The sequence below is a fragment of the Mobula hypostoma genome, chromosome 5, assembly GCF_963921235.1.
Source record: "Mobula hypostoma chromosome 5, sMobHyp1.1, whole genome shotgun sequence".
NCBI lineage: Eukaryota > Metazoa > Chordata > Chondrichthyes > Myliobatiformes > Myliobatidae > Mobula > Mobula hypostoma.
In genome coordinates, this window is record NC_086101.1 from 122,041,592 (window position 1) to 122,060,678 (window position 19,087).

Sequence of the window (19,087 nt, forward strand, 5' to 3'; positions counted from 1 at the left end):
GGCCTGCTCCTCTCCCATGCCCCTGTAATTCCCTTCACTCCTCTGTATGACTTACACATCTGGCTTTCGCTTCTCCCATTCAAACTCTAGGGTGAATTCTATCTGATTATGGTCATTGCCCCCTCAGGGTTCCTTTCATAATCAAATCTGGTTCATTACACAACACCTCAACCACAATCTGTTTGAAAAAGTCAGCTCAAAGACATTCTACCAGTTCCATCTCTTGGGATCCAGCATGAAACTAATTTTCCTAATCTACCTGCATATTGAAATCCCCCATGACTATCATAACATTGCCCTTTTTACTGCCCTTTTCTATCTTCCCTTGCAATTTGTACATCCTGGCTACCGTTCAAAGACCATCAAGGCCTTTGCAGTTTCTTAATACCACCAAAGATTCTACATCTTCTGATCCTACAGTATGTCACCTCTTCTAATGATTTGGTTTCATGTTTAACCTACAGAGCCACCCCAACCCCTCTACCTACCTGCCTGTCCTTTCAATACAATGTGTATCCTTGGATGTTAAGCTCCCAATTATGATCTTCTTTTAGCCACAATTTAGTGATGCCCACAACATCATACTCGTCAATCTCTAACTGCACTACAAAATCATCTACCTTATTCCATATACCACATGCATTCAAATGAGAGGGCTATGGGTAAGTCTATTAATTTCTAAGGTAGGGACATGTTCAGCACAACTTTGTGGGCTGAAGGGCCTGTATTGTGCTGCAGGTTTTCTATGTTTCTATGTTTCTAAATATAATACCTTCAGTCCTGTTTTCATCACCCTTTTCAATTTTGTCCCCATGTTACACTTCAACTCATACAACTAACTGCAATTTTGCCCTATCATCTGCCTGTCCTTCCTCATAATCTCACCACACACCATATCTATTTGTGTACCATCCTCAACCATATCACTTCACTTCCTATCCCCCTGCTAAGTCAGTTTAAACCCTCTCCAACAGCTCTAGCAAACCTGCCCACAAGGATGTTGATATCCTTTGAGGTCAAGTGTAACCCATCCTTTTTGTACAGGTCATACCTTCCCCAGATGAGACCCCAATGATCCTCAAATCTGCAACTCTGTCTCTTGCACCAATTCCTCAGTCATACATTCACCTGCCAAATCATCCTCTCCTTACCCTCACTGGCACATGGCGCAGGCAGCAATCCCGAGATTACTATCCTGGAAGTCCTGCTTTTCAGCTTTCTACCTAACTCCAGAAATTCTATCTTCAGGACCTTATCCCTTTTCCTAGCTACGCTGTTGGTACCCATATGCACCACGGCTTCGCTGTTCATCCACCCACTTTAGGATGGTGTGGACCCAATCTGAGATGTCCCTGACCCTGGCATTTGTGAGGCAATATACCATCGCCTCTTTCGTGTGCACAGAATCACCGGTTTGCTCCTCCAACTGTGGAATCACCTATTACTACTGCACCCATATCTACTATCCTGTCCTCAATGACCTTCTTGGTTACTTCTTTAAAGGCTCATTCAAATTCAGGAGATGTAATCTTCTACGAACAACATAATAAACACAAGAAAGTCTGCAGATGCTGGAAATCCAGAGCAACATACACAATGCTGGAGGAACTCAGCAGGTCAGACAGCAACTATAGAAATGAATAAGTAGCCAACGTTTCTGGCTGAGACCCTTCTTCAGGACGGAGAAGGAAGAGGGAAGATGCCAGAGTAAAAAGATGGGGGGAGGGGGAAGGAAAAGAGGATAGCTGGAAGGTGATAGGTGAAGCCAAGTGAGTAGGAAAAACAAAGGCCTGGAGAGGAAGGAATCTGATAGGAGAGAAGAGTGGACCATGGGAGAAAGGGAAGGAGGAGGGGGCCCAGAGGGAAGTGATAGGCAGGTAAGAAGAAGTAAAAGGCCAGAGCAGGGAATAGAAGAAGAGGGGAGGGGGAGGAGAAAATTACCAGAAAGAAAAATTGTTCATGCCAACCAGCTGGAGGCTACCCAAATGGAATATAAGGAGTTGCTTCTCAACCAGGAGTGTGGCCTCATCTTGGCACAAGAGGAGGCCATGGACCAACATGTCAGAATGGGAACTCTGTGTTGACTGTCACTAATCATCTTCTGTCTTTAAAATTGTTTGTCTGTCTTATCCTTCAGAATCAGGATATATTGCATTCTCTTGCATGGTAGTTGCTGGAACATTGACTTTTTTGGATAATTGTGTTTTACATTATTTTTGTCAAAAAGTAATCAATTTAGATTTTTTGACAGATTATTCTTTTGTAAAGTCTTACCTGTTGCATTATGTTTGATGGAATCTTATTTGACTGTATTTTCAAGGGACTGCTGCTTTTTGAGTTGTTATTTAATAGATAGTTGAATTGTTGAAAGAAGCTTTATTTCAGGGATTATTTGAGGGATTATTGCAGGATATTTCTTAATTTCACTTTGATTGCTTTTTCTTGTATGGTTATACTTTTGTTTCACTATTGAAAATTGATTTTTGGATTATTGCATGATGTGTTGTTGTGGATTTCTCTCCCCTCTGATCACAGCTCTAATCCTTACCATGCCTTGACTATTCCCTCTGGTCTTGCCCTCTCTGAGACAGAACATTTTGTCTTCAGCAAGGGCCTTACGTTTGTCCCCATTCACTCATACCTCAGTGAGTTCTATGCCCAACACAGCATCGAGCTCTTGTTCCATTGCCTCTGTCTCTGAGCCCACTTCTTTTGCAAGAATTCCCCACCCTACACAGATGGCCCCTTCTCCTGTCTCCAGCCCTTCTCCTCTTCTTGGACACCCCCTCTGGTTCTCTGCCTATTCTGAATCTTTTCATCTCTAATTGCCAAAGAGACATCAACCAGATCAACTTCAGCACTCCTCTCTCCTCCTCAAACATTACCCCCTCTGAACACATTGCCCTCCACTCTCTCTGCACCAATCCCAACCCTCCCATCAAACCCACAGACGAAGTGGGTGCTGTTGTAGTGTGGCCAACTGACCTTTACCTTGCTGAGGCCAGACAGCAACTCTCAGACACCTCCTCCTACATACTCTTTGAAAAGAATCCCATTCTAGATCATCAGGTCAGTGTCTCCCGCACCTTCACTAACCTCATCAACTCTGAAGATTTCCCATTCACTGCCACTGCACCCATAGTTCCTTGACCCCACACTGCTCGTTTCAACCTCCTACCCTAGATCCACAAACCTGACTGTCTGGGTAGGCCCATTGTCTCTGCCCCATAGAACTATTGCTCACAATTCTTGACTCCACTCTATCTCAGTTGGTTCAATCCTTTCCCACCTGTATCCGCAACACTTCACATGCTCTCAGTCTCCTCAACAACTTTCAATTCCCTGGCCCTATCACCTCATTTTCACTGTAGGTGTCCAGTCCCTATACACTTCTATCCCCCATCAAGAAGGCCTTAAAACTCTTGGCTTATTTCTCCACAGAAGACCCAACGAGTTCCCTTCCAACACCACACCCTTCCATTTGGCAGAACTGTTCCTCACCTCCAGTAATTTCTCCTATGGCACTTCACGCTTTCTCTAAACTCAGGGAGTAGCAATGGGCATCCACATGGGCACCAGTATGCCTCTTTTTGTTGGCTATGTGGAACAGTCCAGTTTCCAAGCCTTGCCTGGTGATGCCCCCCAACTCTTTCTGTGCTATGCTGAGGACTACATTGGTGCTGTTTCATGCACCCATGCTGAGCTCAGCAATTTCATCAACTTTGACTCCAGCTTCCACCCTGCCCTTAAATTCACTTGGTCCATTTCTTACAACTTCCTCCCCTTTCTTGACCTCTGTGTCTCCATTTCTGGATACAAACTGTCTATTGACATCTTCTATAAACCTACCAATTCCCACGGTTATTTTGACTATACCTCTTCCCGCCCTGTCTCCTGTAAAAATACTATTCCCTTTTCTTAGTTCTTTCGTCTCTCCCATATCTGTTCCTAGGATGCAGCTTTCCTTTCCAGGACATCAGAGATGTCCTCCTTCTTCAAAGTACAGGGTTTCCCTTCCTCCACCATTGATGTCCTTTCTCACATGTCCTCCATTACCCAAACATCCACACTCACCCCATTTTCCCACCACTTGAATAGGATAGAGTTCCTCTTGTCCTCACCTACCAACCAATAAACTTCGCATCCAAGACATCCTTCTCCGCAATATCCCCCACCTTCACTGGGAACCAACCACTAAACACATCTTTACATCCCCATCACTCTCCGCTTTCCAGAGGGATTGTTCCCTCTGTGATTCCCCCGTTCATCCAGCCCTCCCCACTAATCTCTCTCTTGGCACATTTTCCTGCAAGTGACAGAATTGCTACTCTTGCCCTTTCACCTCCTCCCTTACCTCCATTCAGAGCCCCAGACAGTCCTTCCATGTGAGGCAACACACATCGCCTGCAGCTCCACCCCATCTGCAAACAGTGCAATCACCCAACGGCCAAACATTTTAAATCCTCTCTCCATTCCCATTCTGACTCATGGCCTCTGCTTCTGCTATGACAAGGCCACCTTCAGAGTGGAGGAGCACCACCTCATATTCCATCTAGGTAGCCTCCAACCTGATGGCATGAACATTGATTTCTCCTTCCAGTAATTTATTTGTTTTTTTTAAATTTTCCCCACCCCTTTCCTCTTCTTCTTTTCCACACTCTGACCTCTTCTCACCTGCCTATTACTTTCCCCTGGTTCCCCTCCTGCTTCTATTTCTCCAATGGTCCACTTTCCTCTCCTATTAGATTCCTTCTTCTCCAGTCTTTTGCCTTCCCAATCCACTTGGCTTCACCTATCACCTTCTAGCTTGCCCTCCTTCACCCCGCCCCCCCCCCCCCCCCACTGCCTCTATCTTTTAATTCTGTATCGGGCCCCTTCCTTTCTGTCCTGCTGAAGAGTCTCAGCCTGAAACGTCAACTGTTATTAATTTCCATTGATGCTGCCTGAGCTGCTGAGTTCCTCAGGTACTTTGTGTGTGTTGCTATGGATATTTTTCTGTTTTGATTACTAATTGATGAATTTTTGGTTGTTGAATTATTGCTTGATGGATTGTTTTTCAGATGGATGTTTGTTGGTCGAAGGGATTTTTGATTATCTCAATCATTGATTTATTGTTTAATAGATTATTGTTTGTTGTTTTGTGATGAGTTATTACTCCATTAAATTTTTTCTTGACAGATTGTCATCTTTTTATTGTTTGATGGATTATTTTGAGAGTGCAGCATGGTGGCATAGTAGTTATTACTGTGCCAGTGACCCGGGTTCAATTCCCGCACTGTCTGTGACGAGTTTGTACATTCTCCCCATGACCATGTGGGTTTCCTCCAGGTGCTCTGGTTTCCTCCCACATTCCAAAGATGTATTGGTTAGTAGGTTAATTGATCACATTGGTACAGTAGGCTTGCTACCATGCTGTATCTCTAAATAAAAAAATATAAATTTTGCGATGGATAGTTTTTGGAAATATTGCTGAATTTTGATGGTTTTTTGGGATAGATTTTATTTTAGGGTTGTTGAAGTGTACTTTGTTGTACATTTGACTGACAGATTGTTATCTTTTGGCATTAGCTTGTTTGTTCTTTGTTGGCAAATTATTCTTTCTGCGGTTGTTGGTTTCTGTTTTACTGCTTTATACTTGTTCCTTTGATTGTTACTGTTGGAATGTAATTGCTGCCTGTTGATTGTTATTTGCTATTTATTACATTTTTAGATTGCTTCCACATGAATTATTTGATTAGCACAAGTATTAACAGAAACTTAGGTGTACAGTATATGATTTAACTTCTCATACCTGTTCCAGTATTGCATATTTTACCTCAACATACAGGTTTCAAGATAGCCTCCTTGATCCTTCCTTTCATGACACACACTTCATTCAAAAAACAATTTAGATTGCTATTTGATGTATTGATGTTTGATTGGTCATAGCTTGAAGGATTGTTGACTATGGTTAGATTTTTTTTGTTGGATTGTAGTTTTTTTTAAAAAGGGACATTTGCTTGCCTGGTTGGTGTTTGCTCTGAGAGATTTTTACTTGGTGGATTTTTAATAGATGTTTGTTATTTAATGATAGTGCGCTGCTCCTTGAAGAATTGTTGGATTTTATAAACATATTACAGATGAGTTATTAGAGCACTTGATTTTCAAGCTGGTTCCATCATTTAAATCAATTATGGTAAATCTAAATCTCTTCTTGTATTCTCATCTTTTAACACCTTGAAGAAACAGCTCCACTTCCAGTTTGCCAAAATCTGTCAAAAGCCTTCAGAATATTATATGCTTCAATTGAGTGCCCTCTAAAATCCAGTTAAATACAGCCTGTCCAACCTATCAATTCTAGTCGAACCTTTCTGAACTGCTTTCAATATATTCAAAATATTTCCTTAAATAAAGAGGCAATACTGTATATTGTATTTTAGATGTTGTCTGACTAATGTCCTATGTAAATGAAACATAACCGCCCTTTTTTATATTCAGTTTCCCCAGAAGTACCCAATAACATTCAATCACATGTCCTGTCCTTTTGTAGCCTCTTATCTTCTATTGGTATCTTCAGAACTAACATTTCGACCTGTATTTATTTATTTACAAATGTAGCAACCATACATTTAGTGCCTTCATTTGTAAAAGTCTTAGTCCCTACATTGATCTTGGAAACTGAAAAAAGAATCATTATAACATTTTGTTGCTTGTTAACATGTTCTGTCCATGTAAAATATTACCTCTTGTACCATGGGCTTCTATTTTTTTTTGCAACAATATTTGAAGCAACACCTAAGTTTTAGACTCCCACTTCTGTCTCCCCCTTTTTCACAGCACATAATATGCTTTCAATTATCCTCAAAGTTGCTGGTGAACGTAGCAGGCCAGGCAGCATCTCCAGGAAGAGGTACAGTCGACGTTTCAGGCCGAGACCCTTCGTCAGGACTAACTGAAGGAAGAGTGAGTAAGAGATTTGAAAGTTGGAGGGGGAGGGGGAGATCCAAAATGATAGGAGAAGACAGGAGGGGGGAGGGATGGAGCCAAGAGCTGGACAGATGAATGGCAAAAGGGATACGAGAGGATCATTGGACAGGAGGTCCAGGAAGAAAGACAAGTGGGGGGGAACCCAGAGGATGGGCAAGGGGTATATTCAGAGGGACAGAGGGAGAAAAAGGAGAGTGAGAGAAAGAATGCGTGTATAAAAATAAATAACAGATGGGGTACAAGGGGGAGGTGGGGCATTAGCGGAAGTTAGGGAAGTCAATGTTCATGCCATCAGGTTGGAGGTTATCCAGACGGAATATAAGGTGTTGTTCCTCCAACCTGAGTGTGGCTTCATCTTTACAGTAGAGGAGGCCGTGGATAGACATGTCAGAATGGGAATAGGATGTGGAATTATGTGGTACCCCATCTGTTATTTATTTTTATACACACATTCTTTCTCTCACTCTCCTTTTTCTCCCTCTGTCCCTCTGAATATACCCCTTGCCCATCCTCTGGGTTCCCCCCCACCTTGTCTTTCTTCCCGGACCTCCTGTCCCATGATCCTCTCATATCCCTTTTGCTTATCACCTGTCGAGCTCTTGGCTCCATCCCTCCCCCTCCTGTCTTCTCCTATCATTTTGGATCTCCCCCTCCCCCCTCCAACTTTCAAATCTCTTACTCACTCTTCCTTCAGTTAGTCCTGACGAAGGGTCTCGGTCTGAAACGTCAACTATACCTCTTCCTAGAGATGCTGCCTGGCCTGCTGTGTTCACCAGCAACTTTGATGTGTGTTGCTTGAATTTCCAGCATCTGCAGAATTCCTGTTGTATGCTTTCAATTATGTTCACTAAATTATCCTGATTCGATTTTCCCAATATTATGTTGACTCTGCCAGATTTCGTTGAACAATTTAAATTTTTGATAATAGCTTTTGCATGTTTCCTATGGCTGCACTGTAGTTTCCTGTTTTATTCTCCTTTTTGAATAAACAAGTTACATCTACTCTTTTCCAACCTAATGGAACTTTCCTAGAATCTAGGGAACTTTGGAAATTTTAAACCAAGTTATCTCACCAGCCTCTTCTTTAAAGACCTTAGATAAAGTCACTTTTCCTGAATCCCTCCCCACTTTCCAAGTCCAGATTTCTTGCTGTTCCTGGGGCACATGCCCTCAGTAGTGAAGATGAATGCAAACTATCACCTCTGCGTTTTCCTTATAAAATTTCCCAGACATACTTTCTATAGGACCATATTGTTTGATAGATTTCTCTTTGAAAGATTGGTGCTTGGTGGAAAATTGGAATGTTAGTTAATGGATTATTGCTTTGTTGTTTGATGGCCTACTGTGTGTTGAATATTGAATGATTGCTACATGCTTGTTCAGTGGACTTCTTGGTTTGCTGTTGATGGATGGTTCCTGAATGGGTTGTTGGTTGGACAATTACTGAGGAATTGTTGAATAGTAATCAATGGATTTCAGATTGATTAACTTTTAGATTTTTTTATTGTTTTGTAATGGTTACCAGTGTTATAGAGTCACAGTGAAATGTAGCATAAAAACAGGCCCTTTGACCCAAGTAGTCTGTTCTGACCTAGGTGCCTATCTAAGCTAGTCCCATTTGCCTACATTTGACTTACATTCCTCTAACCTTGTACCTGTCTAAATGTTACTATACCCTCCTCAAGCACGTCCTCTATCACCTCCGTCAGTATAGCCCATGAAAAAATTGCCACTCAGGTCGCTTCGAAATCTTTCTTCTCTCACCTTCAAACTATACCTATAGTTTTAGATTTTCTTTCCCTGGAGTAAAAATAAAATATGTGTGCATTCACACTATCAAGTCCCTCCTAATTCTGTTCACCTCTAAAGCCACCCTTCCATCTCCTCTTGCCCCAAGGAATAAAGTCCTAGCCTGCCTAACCTCTTCCTATAACTCATACCCTAGAGTCCTAGAAGTATACTCATTAATTTTTGTTGCCCTCTTTCCAGTTTAATGTTTTGCCTATAAAAGAGTAGCCAGAATGGAACAAGATGCTCTAAGTGTAGCCTTGCCAACATCTTGTAAAACTGCCATGTAATACTCCTTTACTTCAGCCCTGAATGACGAAGGGTAGTATGTCAAAAGCCAACTTACCACCCTGTTTACTAATGTCTCTACTTTCAGAGAACTATATTCTTGTACTCCATGGTCCCTCTGTTTTAACCTCTCCCCAGGGCCTGATCATTCAATGTGAAAGTCCTACCCTGCTTTAACTTCCTGAAATACAACACTTCACATTTATCTGAAATTAATGGTATTTGCTGATCCCCTGTCACTTAGTATTTTATCAAGAACTCCCTGTAGCTTTGATAAGCTTCTTCACTGTCTATTTCAGTGTAAATTGCAAACTTAGTGACTATGTCTCTTTAGTCTCATCCAAATTGTTTATATAAATGATGAACAACTTGTCCAGCAGCAACCCCTGCAGCGCATCACCAATCTATAACAACCTTCTACCATCAAGCCAATTATGTATCCATTTAGCTACCTCTCCCTGGATTCTACGTAATCCTGCCTTTCTGACTGGTCTTCCATGCAGTTCATTGTCAAAGGCCTTCCAAAGGCAGCCCATTCTCTCCCTAGCCACCCTTTCACTCTTAGTATACCTGTGAATTTCTAGGGATTTTCATTAGCTTTTCCAGCCAGTCCTGCCTCATACCCTCTTTTTGTCTTCTTGGTTTCCCTCTGCACCGTACTCTTACAATTCTTAGACTTGTCATGGGATTTGCTTGATCCCAACAACCTAAACTAAATGTCTGCATCATTAGCCAAGGTTCTTTAAACTTGCCAGCCTTCCTTTCACCAGAACAGGAGCAGGGTGGTTCCTGAACTCTTGATATTGTACTCTTAAACTCAACCCACTCGACAGATATCCGACTACCTGCAAACTGTCTCATCCAATTAACCACTGCAAGTTGGGACAAAAAACAGCGAGTATAGTAACAACATTTAAAAGCCAGCTAGATAATTACCTGGAGAGGAGAGGTTTAGAGGGCTATGGGTGAAGCTTGGACAGATGGGACTAGCTCATTGAGCAATACAGTCAACGAGACCTGGGCCAAAGGACCAGCTTCCAGGCTGCAAGGCTCTATGGCTCACTACGTGTTGATTATAGAAGCCATCTTGGACACTTACAACAAATTTCACCCCAGGCACATTGGGTAATCTAGTCACGATTTGGGAGTTAAAATCCCCTAATAATGCTGCCTATTAATTTTGCAATCTTTTTAGGTGAGAGCAGTAGTGGAGGAGACGAGAGCCTGCAAGGTGGTGGGAATGAAGCAACAGGGAACTTGGACAAGATGGGAGAATGCGGTTGATTGAGAGGAAAGTGACCTGGGCTGATCTTTGGAAAGCCGAACCACACTGCATCCAATTTCTCATCCAGGCAGTGTACGATGTGCTTCCAAGCCCATCAAACCTGCACACATGGGGCAAGGCAGAGTCATCTGCGTGCCCACTGTGCTCCAAGCGAGGAACCCTGGAGCACATCTTCAGCGGCTGCGCAAGGGCACTTGGTGAGGGACGGTACAGGTGGAGGCATGATCAGGTTCTGAAGACCATCGCTGAAGCCGTCAGCGCAGGCGTTGAGTGGGCGAAGCGGTCCCGACCCTCCAAGCAGACAATTGCCTTTGTCAGAGCTGGGGAGCAGCCAATACCTGCCAAAAGAACATCTGCAGGCATCCTGACCTCTGCAAGGGACTGGCAGCTGTTGGTGGACCTCGAAGGGCAGCTGAAGTTCCCCAACCATATCACAGCCGCCACCCTGCGACCAGACATTGTCCTAGTGTCTGAGTCTACTAAGCAAGTGGTGCTGCTGGAGCTGACAGTCCCATGGGAAGATAGCTTGGAAGAGGCCTTTGAAAGGAAGCTCTCCAAGTACGCAGGACTGGTCAGCAACTGTCAGCAGGCTGGATAGAAAGCGAGGTGTCTCCCAGTGGAGGCTGGTTGTAGGGGATTCATGGCCCGTTCTTTAGTTAGAGCCTTCAGCATTTTGGGCATCAAGGGAGAGAGGAAGAGGAGAGCCATCCGCAGTACCACTGATGCGGCAGAGAGGGCCTCAAGATGGCTGTGGCTCAAAAGAGGGGAGCCATGGAGTCATAAGTAGCTAGCCATCTGGACACAAGCTGGGGTCTGATCAGCCCTGGCTGGGTCACCTGGAGGAGGTTGTATGATGTTGAAAGACCTGAAACACCGGATGATTCCAGGAACATCACTGAAGATGTGTCCAGAAACATCAATAGATGTATGCGCACAACACCCATCTGCTCCTCCAATTCCTGCTCAATTACCTTAAGGAATGGGATCTGATCTTTTATCAGGGTATGCAACACACCTTGGGGCTTAATATTGAATTTAACAGTTCCAGATAGATTCAAAATTCACAATTTAAGGTTGTTTAATGATATTCCCTATAAAGGAGAATGGAATAATCGTTGCTCTGGATCCAATGCAACAAAAAAAACCACGAAAGATAAAGAACAAAATAATAATCTAAAAGCACAATAAATATAAATACAAATGAAAGCTTATTTACAGAAATTGATCGTATAGCCTCAAAGTGATAGTAGGCTGTATATACAGTGATTGACAGGAAATAATAAAGTAACGGTGGGGTTAGTGGGTGGAGAGGTTGATCAGCCTTACTGCTTGGGGGGGAAATGACTCTTTTGTGTCCGGTGGTCCTGGCATGAATGTTATGTAGCTTCCTCCCTGATTGGAATGGCACAAATAGTCTATGAGAAGGGTGCATGGGATCTTTCATGATATTACTGGCCCTTTCCTTGCACCATTCTGTATCTAGGCGGGAGGAGAAGATGGCGGCACGACGCAGCGCGCGCAGCTCTCCGGTGAAATGATATCGTATTTGTAAGTAGGATGCCGTGCACAATTCTGATTTGATGGAGACAGACGTGAGAAGCAGAGGAACATCCGGAGAAAACTTCTGAAATGTCCGGTTCCCTGCCGCTGCTACTGTGAGATCGAGAATCTCCGGAGGGAAGGCCCAAAATCCCCGGCTTTGCCTGCTGCTGGCGACCAAGGCTGGGGTCGAAGCATTCGGTAGAAATGGTGCTCGGTACTCGCTGTCGGAGGGCTGATCGGAGGCTCGAAGTTTTCGGACGACTCAGAGTCGGACTGTGGTCGGGCATGGCAGGAAGAGTTTTCTTCTTTCTCCCGTCTGCGTGAGATGTGGGACTTTCGAGAGACTTTGAACATTTTTACCGTAACCATGGCCCGTTCTTCACCAAGTTATGGTATTGTTGCACTGTTGTAACTATGTGTTATAATTATCTGGTTTTTGTTAGTTTTTCAGTCTTGGTCTGTCCTGTATTTCTGTGATATCACACCGGAGGAATATTATATCATTTCTTAATGCATGCATTACTAAATGACAAAAAAGAGGACTGCGTGTCCCCAGAATCTAATCTAATCTAATCTAATCTATGCCCTTGATGGCTGGTGGGCTGGTGCCAGTGATGCATTGGATAGTTTTGACAAAGCCATCAGCTTTGGATTTCTCAGATGTGGAAAAAAAAGTTCTCACTATCTTCCTCCTTTCTATAACTTCTATAACTTCCAAATTTATACAGTTTTAACAAACCTCCACTCAGCTTCCTTCACCTCAGTGAAAACAAACACAAACCAATTTCTCCTCTGATACTGGATACCCACTCAATACTTCCATAGTGTGCCAACCAAAACTACACCAGTGCTCTAGCTGTTGTCTAACAAACATTTTATATAGTTGTAGCTAAAGGTTTTTAATTAACACTTTGCTACAGTATTCATCAGAGAGAGGGACCTTGACAAAAGGAGGGGTCAATAACGAACAAACTAATATGCTGGGGCATGTCACAGACAAGAAACAGGATGTGCTGGGGCTTTGAAAAAACATTCGGATAGGTAAGGCCCTAGGGCTGGACAAGATATACTCCAGGCTGCTATGGGAAGCAAGGCAGGAGATTGCTGTTTTTTGGCGATGATCTTTGTGTCCTCACAGACCACTGGAGTAGTACCATGTGATTGGACGGTGGCAAATGTTATTCCTTTGTTCAAGAAAGGAAGTAGGGATAACCCTGGGATTTGTTGACCAGTGAGTCAGTGGTGGGCAAACTACACTGGACAACAAATTTTGCTTCTGAATACTTTTGGGTGTATCGTGTGGATTTTATGCTGCTGATCATGAAAATCATCATGAAATGTCCCTATTTTTTCAAAGTCAAAAGTCAAAGTCAAATTTATTATCAGAGTACATAAATGTCGCCACATACACCCCTGAGATCCTTTTTCTGTGGGCATACTTAACAAATCTATATTTTTTTAAATTGCCTATGTTTGTTATTTCAATTCATAATTCAAGACAATTAAAATGTTGCCCACAATATAAGCTGAAAAGTTTTCTATCTTGCCCAGGCATGCCTGGGTATGTTTTGGCAGGGCAGATGCTGCATGGCAGGACTGGTTTTGGAAAGGCTATAAAAGCATCATGCACACACCCCGTTCTATGCATTGCATTTACGTGTGTATCAGTTTGTGATCACGTTGATGCCCATGCTCTACACGCACAGCAAATTGTGAGTACTCATTGTATTAAAGCAATTGTATTTTCAGGACTATTCCTGATAGCAAAATGTCTCGCTAATGTTGCAACAGTCATGATATTTTTTAGAACCATGGAACACTACAGCACAGAAAACAGGCCATTCCGCCCTTCTAGTCTGTGCTGAAACATTATTCCGCTAGTCCCATTGACCTGTATCCAGTCCATAACCCTCCAGACCTCTCCAACCCATATACCTATCCAATTTATTCGTAAATCTTAAGAGTGATCCCACATTAATCATTTCAGATGGCAGCTCGTTCCACACTCCCACCACTCTCTGAGTGAAGAAGTTCCCCCTAAACCTTTCACCCTAAAGCCATGTCCTCTCGTATTTATCTCTCCTAATCTAAGTGGAAAGAGCCTACTCGCATTTACTCTGTCTATACCACTCATAATTTTGTAAACCTCTATCAAATCTCCCCTCATTCTTCTACGCTCCAAGGAATAAAGTCCTAACCTGTTCAATCTTTCCCTGTAACTCAATTCCTGAAGACACGGCAACATCCTAGTAAATCTTCTCTGCACTCTTTCAATCTTACTGATATCCTTCCTATAGTTAGGTGACCAGAACTGTACACAATACTCCAAATTTGGTCTTATACAACCTCACCATAACATCCCAACTCCTATACTCAATACTTTGATTTATGAATGCCAGGATGCCAAAAGCCTTCTTTACAACCCTGTCTACCTGTGACGCCACTTTCAAGGAATTATGTATCTGAACTCCCAGATTTCTTTGTTCCTCCGCACTCCTCAGTGCCCTACCATTTAGTGTGTATGTCCTACCTTGATTTGTCCTTCAAAAATGCAACACCTCGCACTTGTCTGCATTAAATTCCATCTGACATTTTCTGGCCCATTTTTCCAGTTGGTCCAAGTCCCTTTGCAAGCTTTGAAAGCCTTCCTCACTGTCCACAATGCCTCCAATCTTAGTGTCATCAGCAAACTTGCTGATCCAATTTACCACATTATTATCTAGGTCGTTGATATAGACAACAAACAACAATGGTCCCAGCACAGATCCCTGAGGCACACCACTAGTCACAGGCCTCCAGTCTGATAAGCAATCATCCACTACCATTCTCTGACTTCTCCCACACAGCCAATTTCGAATCCAATTTACAACCTCTCCATGGATACCTAGCGTCTGAACCTTCTGAACTAACCTCCCATGTGGGACCTGGTCAAAGACCTTACTAAAGTCCATGTAGACAACATCCACAGTCTTTCCTTCTTCTACTTTCCTGGTAACTTCCTCAAAAAACTCTACAAGATTCGTTAAACACGATCTACCACGCACAAAGCCATGCTGACTATCCTGAATCAGCCCTTGGCTGTCCAAATACTTGTATATTTACGTACATATTGTATATTTATGTCCAAATATCTGTATATTTTTTGTTGAATTTGTGGTGAGTATACGCTGAAATCTCAAAGATGGAGCATGACTCCTCATTAAAAAAGCCTATGAGCTCTCCTTTGGGTGTAAAATTGATGACCAAGGCAAAGCCTGGGCTCTTCACATTTGTTGCGCAACATGCTGTTGATTTTAGAGCTTGGCTAAGAAGTCAGGCCATTCGCTGTCCCAATGAAATGACGAGAGCAGAAGGATCATGTTACTACTACTTCTGTCTCATCAGTTGTCTGGTTTCTCTGCTAAAAACAAGATATCCATTGAGTACCCCAATCTCCTTCAGCCACGAGACCTGTGCTGCATGACGATAGTCTTCCAGTACCAAACCCCCCAGAGACATGGAGTCCAGAGGACACAGTTGAAGATGCCATGATGCACAAGCCAGGAATGGAAAATGACACAGAGCACCAAATGTGCAGCTGGTTGACAACACGCTTCAAGCATACAAAACCATGAAGTGCAACATTTCACTAAAGATTCATTTTCTGCATTCCTGTTTAGAGTTCTTCCTTGCAAATCTTGCAGCTCTCAGTGATGACCACAGTGAACGATTTCACCAGGACATTGTGGTCATGGAGAAATGGCATCAGGGCAACTGAAATCCTTCAATGCTGGCTAATTATTGTTGGACACTTAAGCAAGAAGCCTCAGACACTGAGTACAAATGGAACTCATCAAAATAAAAATTTTAGCTTAGTTGAACTATTGCAAAGTGTTAGCACCATTTATGAAATTAAACACATCATATTTGAAAAAAGTTAATTTATTTTTTCTCCAAACTTCTACATGGTACAAGTTGTCTGAAATTATATTTGTGTGCAGCTTCAAGTGTTCTATCATACCCACAGAAAATTTCTGAGGAAGCAACACTGTTTAAAATATTTGCTGTCCAGTGCTATTGGAGAGAATTCTTAGAGACAGGATTTATTAGCATTTGAAGAAGTACAGTCTGATTAGAGATAGTCAGCTGGCTTGTGAGTGGCACATCATGCTTCACAAGCCTGATTGACTTTTTTGAGGATGAAACATGCTGACGAAGGTAGAGCAGTTCCTCATGGTAGGCTCATTCAGAAAGTCAGGAGGTATGGGATCCAGGGAAACTTGACTGCGTAGTTTCAGGACTGGCCTGCCCACAGAAGGCAGAGGGTGGTAGTAGATGGCGTGTATTCTGCCTGAAATTCTGTAACTACTGATGATTCATAAGGATCTGTTCTGGGACCCTTGCTCTTTGATTTTTTTATAAATGACTCCTATAAGAAAGTGGAAGGGTGCGTTAGTAAGTTTGTAGATGACACAAAGGTTAGTGGTGTTGTGGATAAAGTAGAAGATTGTCTTGCATTACAACAGGCATTGATAGGATGCACAACTGGGCTGAGAAGAGGCAGCTGGAGTTCAGCCCGGAGAAGTGTAAAGTGATACCCTTTGGAAAGTCGAACTTGAAGGCAAAGTACAAGGTTAAAGGCAATATTATTTGCAGTGAGGAGGAACAGAAAGAACTTGGGCTCCGTATCCAAAGAACCCTCAAAGTTGTTGCGCAAGTTGTTAGTGTAGTCAATAAGGCATACCAAATGTTGTGTTGCCCTTCATTAGTTGACGGATTGAGTTCAAGAGTTGAGAGGCAAGGTAGCAGCTCTTTAAAACACTCACTAGACCAGTGGTCCTCAACTACTGGGCCGCGAGGAAACGATATAATTTGGCGATATGAGTCAGCTGCACCTTTCCTCATTCCCTGTCACACCCACTGTTGAGCTTGAACACACGCGAGGTCATTACCCACGCGTCATCCATGTCAGCGCGGGAAGGAGATCAACTCCTCGAGCTTGCAAATGACGACGGGCTGAAAAGTATGTTTGACATAACATCTCTGCCGGCATTCTGGATCAAAGTCAAGGCTGAGTATCCTGAGATAGCCACGAAAGCACTGAAAACATTGCTTCCATTTCCAACATATCTCTGCAATGAATGCAACGAAAACTAAACTGCGGAATAGACTGGACATAAGGAACCCCCTTCGAGTATCGCTGTCTCCCATCACCCTTCGATAGGAAAGTCTTGTTGCGGGGAAACAAGCCCAGGGCTCCCACTGATTCAGCAAAATTGATGTGTTGCAATGATTTTACATGTTCATACGGGGAAAATATGTGTTGTGTGTTTAATATCCAAACATTACTTAAAATGTTATGATGCTATTGACTTGTAAGTGACTTATATAACCATATAACAATTACAGCACGGAAACAGGCCATCTCGGCCCTTCTAATCCGTGCCGAATGCTACTCTCACCTAGTCCCACCGACTTGCACTCAGCCTCCATTTCTTTCCTGTCCATATACCTATCCAATTTTACTTTAAATGATAATATCGAACCTGCCTCTACCACTTCTACTGGAAGTTTGTTCAACACTTACTTCAAGCTCCCCTGTCCTCCCCTGATAATTGACTTATCACTATATTCATGCGAGGAAAATATGCGCTGTGGGTTCAATATTAAATTTGTTAGATAAATCCTTTTAGAAAAAAATTGAGTGTATTAGCCATTTATCACCTATATTCTGGTCGTAATGAACACCACCCTGAACAGAGTCGCCAAAAGCAATTTATAGAGAAAAAAATCGGCACGTACATGCATGCGCACTGGTGCCCACGCAAGGTTTCATGGTCATTGTAGTCTTTCTCGAGATAAACACAACGTATTTGACACTATTCTTGTCCGTTGACAACCCTACCACCCCCCCTCCCCCCGGTCAGCCGGTCCGCAAGAATATTATCAATATTAAACCGGTCCACAGTGCAAAAAAGGTTGGGGACCCCTGCGCTAGACCACGCTTGAAATATTGTCTTCAGTTCTGGTTGCTTCATGAAAGGAAGGATGTAAAATAACTAATATGAGAGCAGATATTTTTAAGGTGACTGGAAAAATATAGGGTGGATGTCAGAGGTATGTTTTTTTCACACAGAGAGTGGTAAATGCATGGAATGTGATACAGGAGTGGAGGTAGAGGCAGATACATTAGGGACAGTAAAGTGACAAACTCTTAGATAGGCACATGAGTGAAAGAAAAATGGAGGTCTATGTAGGAGGGAAGGGTGGAGTCGATTAAAAGATTGGCAAAACATTGTGGGCTGAAGGGCCTGTACGTAATGGTCTACGTTCTATGTTCTAGCTTCTAAAACCTCCATGCTTTTATATTTATGCTCTGGCTAACGAACACCAGCATCCCTCATACCTTTGTAATCATTTTATCTACCTAGGCTACCACCATTAATGATGTATAGACAGATACAAAGTGTTCCTCTTTAGTCCACAGATCCCTATCATTCAGGCTGCATGACCTACCCTTAACAGACCTCTCAAAATGCGTAAACTCACACTATTTGGGATGAGGTTCTGTTGGCTATTATTCCACCTGACTTACCAGCTGATTAACATCATTCCATATAGTAAAACTATCACTATCTTCCTCAGTATCAACAACCCCACAAATATTTGTGCCACCTGTAGACTTGCTAATCATTCCTTCCACACTCATCGGGTTACAATTTTACTGGATTAGGTTTGCGTTCTTCTATGCCTTGCCCATTCAAGTACCTGTCGAAGTGCCTTTTAAATACATTGACTGTATTTGATTCCACCAGCTTTGGACTTCTGGCCAAACATCGGCGATGGGAAAGTTACTGGAGCAGACTCTGATGGACGGAGCCTACCTGCATTTGGAAAGTTAAGGATGGATTTGCAGTAAGTTCCAGATAATCATTCTCTCTGCGAAATACTTCAGCTCAAATCCCCTGCTTCCCCTCATCTCCAACCTTGTTTTTCATATCCCTACCATGGAAAAAGGGTTCTGACTCTCCACCCGATCTTTCACTATAAGGTAAGAAACCCAGCTTATTAGATCTCTACCTTAACTAAAGTACTCCAGTCTAGGTAATATCCTGATGAATCTCCTCTGCTCTTTGTCCAAAGCAGCACATCCTTCCTATAATGTGGTGACCAGAACCATACTCAATATTCCAAGCGCAGCCTAACCAGTATCTTGGAAAGTTACAAAATAACATCTCA